This window comes from Lepidochelys olivacea (genome assembly GCF_965140295.1).
Source record: "Lepidochelys olivacea isolate rLepOli2 genome assembly, chromosome: 13".
NCBI classification, from domain to species: domain Eukaryota; kingdom Metazoa; phylum Chordata; order Testudines; family Cheloniidae; genus Lepidochelys; species Lepidochelys olivacea.
In genome coordinates, this window is record NC_140423.1 from 12064010 (window position 1) to 12071516 (window position 7507).

Below are 7507 nucleotides of genomic sequence, written 5' to 3' on the forward strand. Positions count from 1 at the left end.
ACTGAACTTAAAAGGTCCATTTCTTTGTGTAACCATATCAGCTCCATTCTTATTATTCAGTGGTAACAGGTTGCATCCTTCCAATCTATTGCTAGAAAGGATGGAATCTATAAAACCATACACAATATCAAAATACCAGTCTGCCACCCAAATAGTGCCCATTGACATGGCTGCCATATAATGGAAGAGTCCTGTTTAACAGGAACTTGACTTTCCTCATTCCAGCAACAAATAGAGAACATCCATTACTTGGCATGTAGTAGAGACTGATTCTGATTAAGGACAAGAGAAAATTTATTCTCTTTTCCTTGTACATGTGTCACTGGCTTTGGAACCATGCCTTGAACTGTTCCAGATATGAAAATAAATTTCCTCCTTGCCTCAGATAGTAAACTGAAAGTGGGTCAGATGGCTGATCATTAAGTTCTGGTGTGTGTGTGGTGTGGGTGAACAGCAGTGTAAACATGCAGGATAAACTCAGCAGTGAGAGGCAGAACATAAACTGCTGCAGATAGAAGCCCTTAGAGGCAAATGGCCTGCTTGTCAGTTCATGTCCTTCAGGGCTTGACTACAGGTATTTTTCAAACTCTCCCCCATGAGAGTCTCAAGCAGCTGATTTGGAACACTTTCCTTCTCACCTTGATGTGGGATTTGGACAGAGATGAGCTGCTTATGACTTTTAAGTAACCAACCCATAATTTGACAATTACTGCAGCTCTTGCAAACAGTACGGACATGATCTTAGAGTGACAAACACCAGCGTTCATCATTGTGGGTTATGCCCCTGGCCATTCTAATGTACATGTCTTTAGTACCTTACAGTTTGGGGACAAGATGAGGGTTCGCAAAGAGAGTCTTGGGCAGAGTTATCTTGGTTGCCCATGAAAGCATTCTTTCCCATGTGTACTACAGTATTTTGCCACAAGGCAACACTTCAGTGCACCCTTCCCATTAAAACAATGGTTAGGTGATCTCCTGGATCTCAGGTGATGATTATCTTAACTATCACAGACTAAGATTTTCTCTCTCTTCTCAAATGTTTAGCTAGCTAGTGTGTTTCATGTATGCACCATTGCAGGACCTGAGATAATGGACATTCATGTTAGAGGAGGTCACCTATATGTTATCAACTGGATTTTTTAATAGCTCCTCATTTTTCATTAGAAGTCCAGGTCACCACCAGTGAACGCCTCACAGCCCCAGTCACAGTAGGAAAGGGAGACTTGTTAATGCATACTGCTTTGACTTCTTCCATCCTTGGTGGCCTATTGGGAAAGTGAATGTGTTCAGCCTCCTTAGCCCTCATCCTAGAACTGATAAAGATGACAGGTGATAGATGCCTGTCTGCTGCTGCTTATCTCAACTTACTCTGTGAAGCCCCAGTGCAGAGGAGTAACATTTCCCTCCTACTCAAAAACCTTTAAGAGGCTGAAAAGTTCTCAAGAGGCACTTCTGTTTGGCTGATGTTCCTTCTCATCCTATCTCTGCCACTGATTTCCTAGAATTGTTTATGTGTCAGCATCTAAGTGGAATACAATTACTTTTCATTATAGGCTTGACCCAAAGCTCAATAGAAAGACTCCCATTGGCTTCCAAGGACTTTGGATCATTCTACTGACTTAATTTGAGCATTGGATCAGGCCCCATGTGCTTGAACATATCCAGAAAGCCTGCTTTGGGTCCTCACAACCTGGCCAGTCTTTGTGAGTTCTCTTACCTATATAGGAATAATAGGATATGCTCAAATCTTCTCCTTACTATTGGCAGCATCTACTGCACATTTAATATAGGAAGGGAGAAAGGACATTTCAGTATAATGTTTAACCTGTGAAACAAAAAGAAATCTCTTTTGTCTGTGGCCTACTGGGGTTGAATAAGCTATAACTGAGATAGTGTTAGTTGAATGTTAAATATACATTTAAATATTAAATGCAGTCTTTGTTAAGTTTGCCTTTCTTGTAAACCTTTTTCAATGTTCATAAAAAACAAACCCCATTATATATTGCTTGCCAGAAGTGACCTCAAATTTTCTGTTGTATTAATATCAATTACCTGTATGCATAAGTCACAGTGAACTGTATCACTTTGTTGGAGGAGGACTTCTTAGAATCTATCCACATCATTTTTTCCCTGAAAATGTTATTGGCTCCCCATTGTGGGAAATGAATTTACTGTGGGGTGGAGGCACTCTTGGTGCCTATATAACTCTATAGGTTCCTCACTTTAAAGTCTTTTAACATAGGGCACATTTTACTTTTTTAGCCATCCAGGTTCAGAAGCTGATAGAAGGAGGATTCTTCAGAAAGGTTCTAGTCAACTAAATGAATTAATGTAACTTGAAAATGTTTGCCATAGATACTGATCTATAACATCCACACGTTTGTTGCAGGCTGTATGTACATTTTATAATTTAGATCATTGTGTACTCATGCTATGTCCCTTCAGCTGTGAATTGCTACTCTTTGTTCAGGACTGGGCAACTCTCCAGTAGCTACATTCTTACAAGGAATGAATTTTCCATTCTTTTGATTTAATGACTATTCTGCAAGCTACAATCACTTCCTTTCTCACACTATTTTGGGCTGTGTGTGGTCAACTTTAGTGCTACTGTTCTCAGAAAATCATGGGATTTTTTTATGCAAAAAACTAGTTATGCACCAAAATGACGAAATATTTTTGGTTAGGACATAATTTAGGGTCCTTCTTTAATGGGCATATCCTGAATTTACATAACAGCTGAGGCCAAGGTATTTATTAGCCCAAGACTGGTCGTGAGAAAATCCTCCCATCTTATTCTTATTATAACTGCGGTAGTTCCTCAGAACTGCAGTCATTGACCGGGACCCCATTACGTTAGGTGCTGTACAAACACAGAACAAAAAGATCTTATAAGTGCAATTATGTCTACTGATGAAATATTAGACATTTTTCCCATTCTAGCAGCTGCATGAAATGATAAATTAAGGCAGCTGTTAGCTGAGGATATGGGCAGTGAACGTGAAAGGTGAGAGCAAATCCAAGTACAGGGATTACCTTGATGCAGAGTTACTGAGAGCTACTGGAAAGTGTTGAGTGGGTGAACGTGTGACATCCCTGCTCTCTCATTGGTTGAAACTGTTCCATTTCAATGTCATTTTGTATTCTTTGAACACTGGGCAGAATTATCATTTTTTCCCCATTATTTACACATAGCCAAGTGTGCTCTGCACAGGAATGCTCAGAGATTATTTCACATTCCTTACATTCATGGTGAGGAGTGGCTGTCTCAGCTCCCATCTGTATCTTGGTGTCCCCTATAAAGAAACTATTCTGTGCCTTTTGCTTTCCAATAGGGGCTGATGCAAAGCCCCTTGTTTTAGAGGCCCAAGTGAAGGTTTTCATTGACTTCAATGGGCTTTGGATCAAACCTTTAAAGAGAGTGGGTTGACCAGATGAGTGCCCTGCTTCACCATTGTCCTATGTCCATTTTAAACAGTCAAGCCTGGTCCCTTTAGCATTCCTTTCCTGAACAATCTGTTAGAGCGGGTGGAAAATGTTCATTCATTTATTCAGGGGGGAATGAAACTTGACTCTTTCTCACAAATGGTGACTTTTAAAAAATATATATTTGTTTCATTTTCAGTAGAAAAAAATAATTTTTTGCACTTTTTATTTGTTGTTAGAGCTTTTGCTAACTTTTCCCATCAGCAGTTTTGATCGGGTTGGCTTAGTCAAATGGTAGGAAATTTTCATTTTCGAAAACTACAAATTTTCAACAACAACAAAAAAAGAAAGCATTCTAGTAAAAAATTCAAAGTCAGCCCATTAAAATAAAATGAAACAAAACCAGCTTTGAAATTTTCATGTAAAAAAAATGTTTTGACCAATTCTATGCTCAATTCAGTGACAACGGATCTCATAAAATGTACTTAATTACCTCTCCATTAGATAACAATTATTCAGTGTAATTATGATGAGCCTGTTTGTTTTTTAATTGACAGCTCGATCAGTGTTTTATGATGTTTGTTCAACCTTGATGCTCATCGTGCACCGTGCCACTGTGTGTTGCCAGATGCATTGCTCGTTGGATTTCCATCTCCACTGATTGCACTCACTATTTGTTCTCATAGTTGTCATTCTGCTGTCTGATTTGTCCTGCACCATCTCTCAGTGACTGCCACTATATCATTATGATCCCTCATGACTGATGTGGGGGTGCTCAAAGTTGTTGCCCCTCTGCTGCCTGCCCATCCATGTTCAATGAAGGAGCAGTGTTAAACAGGCGAGTATGTAAGAACAATGCACAACATAGCACTTGGAGCCAGATAAGATACTCACTCTTGGGACATAAATCACTTCCTGTATCTGATGGTTTCTACATGTAGTGGATATGGATTTTGCAATGATAGCCTCGCAATCTATTTTCTACTAAATATTCCAGATAGTTCAATAACCAAACATCTGTCCTGATGGAATAAATGCATTTTTTTGGCTGTATCATGAAATCTTTCAGAGGATTTTTATTTCTCCCAGAAAAGGCAGAATAACATTCCTTTACTTATCCTATCAATAACTGGATCACAAGGTTTTGTGTTTCAGTATCTTACTGCCATAAAATACAATGTTTAACAATATTACCCTCTGACAAGATATCATAACAGTGTTCTTTTACTAAGAGTTATTGGGCTAAAATTTCAATTTCACTAATTTTTCAAAGATGGATTCCAGCAACTTCAGGCATTTTCCCTTTACTGACTAGAACCAGGCCAAGTGAGAAGTGATGGATGAATTAAAGTTAGAGAGAAAAGATAACCTTGTGGCTAAGATACTCAGCTGGGACTAAGGAAACCTGAGGTCAATTCCGAGATCTGCTACAGACTTCTGTATGGCCTTGGAAAAGTCACTTAATGTATCTTAGTTTCCCATCTATGAAATGGGGCTAATCATACGTCCTTTCTACTACCTCTTTCTGTCTTAGAATCTAAGCACTTTGGGGCATGGACTGCCCCATATTAGGTGTGTGTGTTCAGTATCGAGTATAATAGGACTCTGTAATCTGTAGGCATTATTGTAGTACTACATCTATTAAAAATAAGTGTCTGAAAAAAGTGGGTATATTAATACTGTGTATACAATGGCCTCATAGTATTCACTTTCTGCAAACTGCAAATGAGCTTCAGGCTGCTTCAACACAACATTCATCCTGGCACAGTAGCACTTAAAAAATTCTGATTCCTTCCTTTGAAATGTAGGTGTATTAATTGCAGCCATTGTTTTCCAGGTGGAGAGGAACAAAGAATCACTCCCTTCACAGTTCTTTCAGAGGTCTACCAGAAGGTTCTTGTCTCATACAATTATTTCCCTCCCATGAGGAATCGACCACTCAGTAGCCACCAGCCTGGGTAGTCTATAATTCTTCATCCACATTTCAATTCTTCATCCACATTTTTCATGGGTAAGAGCTTTGACTGGTCAAGAGCTCCTGTGATGCTGGCTGTTATGAGGCATATAACAGACATACATAAAAACGATATGCAGTGTTGTTGTAGCCATGTTGGTCCCAGGACATTAGAAAGAGAAGATGGGTGAGATAATGTCTTTTATTGGACCAATAAAAGAAGTTTATTAAAATAAAAAAAAAAGAAGTTGATTCAATAAAAGATATTACCTCACTCACCTTGTCTCTATAGTAAATAATTAGCTAGTCACACACTTACTAAAATCAAGTTATGTTCAAGAAATGCTAAGGGTGTAACATAATCAAGGAAATTAATAAGGGCAGATCTCTTACAGTGTATCCTCATTATGCTTCAAGGTCCAGAATGGATAAGCATCCAAAAGCATGCAAACATATCCTAACCCTGCCTATGAAACTCTATGAACCTCTTGAACCAAATTTATCTCTGGGGTAACGTAATCAAAACCATATTAAATTAAATTTACCAGGGACAAATTGGACCACTTAAGCCTGCAAAATTGGGTTTCAAACTACCCCAAAATAGGCTTTCCCCTGATATTTCTTGTTCTTTCCGATTCCATTAGGGATGACAATACACTAAGAAGAAGCATTTTCTTCATCATATCATCCGGGCACTTCCAGGCAGTCTTAGAATGTGCAGTGGGGCACAATACTGAGTAATAACTATTACGATGTGCTCAGCATTGTTTTGCACAGCACTGCCAAAGAGAACACATGGTCCCTGTGCCAGAGTTCAGAATTTGGACAGACAAGAGGTTACAAATACTAGCTGCTCTTGATGACTAGAGAGAGGTTATCATAAAGGGCTACAATTTTGTGACCTTAAGAGCCTCTGACTGCCCACTGATACAGGGTTCAATGTCATGTAACAGCAGCTGCTGTCAACCCTGACAAACTCACTTCACCTAACACATTGCTGTCATGATATTTATCTATAGAGAATGTTATGTGAGATAGCCAATGAAAACTAGTGACACAGTGGCCATTAATACCATTGTGAATCATATGTATTAACACTGTATCAGAAATTATGGATACTTACTGATATTATACTTTAAAATCTGTAAGCAAACAAAGGGAGAAACCGGGTTTTTTTTTGTCAAGAGGGAGGATAATTATTTTCCTGACTCTAATGTAAATTGAGCATGGTGATGCCAGAGAAAATGGACAGTTCATTTGAGTTGAAGGTAATCAGGAGGAGCAAATTAACATAAAGATGTGAAATCCACATGGGAAGACACTGGCATCTGAACCCTAGGTGTTCATCCTAACTCTGGTGACAAAGACAATAAAGTTTGGGGGATATAAGGAGAGGCAAAAAAACGTTTTGGTGATCCATCACTGAGGTCAGTGCTCTTTGCATCCAGGAACCGTGGAGCCCCAGCCATGTGGGTTAGTGATACTAAGTGTCTGTAGGTGAGAAAACTGCCTTAGAAAAGGCTTGTAGCCTGTTAAGTTTTAATCACTAGAAAGTGTGATTACAATTTTGTTTGTAACCATTTTCTGTTTCGATTATCTCTGCTTTAGTATCATTTAAATCTCTGTTCTTTCTTAATAAACTTATTCTTGTTTTATTAAAAATTCATCTCAAAGCTGTTATATTAAAGTAAGGTGTGAATACTCAGCTGAACCAACAGGCTGGTTTTTTACTCCCTTTGGAGACAGCTGACTTGGTAATTTCTGTGAGTGTCCCGTGACAGGGGCTGGATACCACAGAGGAATAAGCACTCTTTCAGGGGGTTCAGGGACTTGTGTGTATCAAGTATTACCCTCAAGGCAAAAAGGACTGGCAGGCTAACACACTGGGATGAAAGGGAGCTGTCACTTGGTTTAACAGCAACAAACCTCTCTTTAGCTAAGGCAGAGGGTAACAACGTCACCCATAGTTCTGGACACCTCACAAAAACATCACAGCAGGCCTGGTAGAATTTCTAATTTAGATGGTTGACCATAGTATGTTATGTTTTAAGGAGAGATTTCGATAAACAGAGGGAGTTAAAATGTACAACGAAAGAAAGAACAAAAACAAGAGTGGGGCAAAAAACTAGA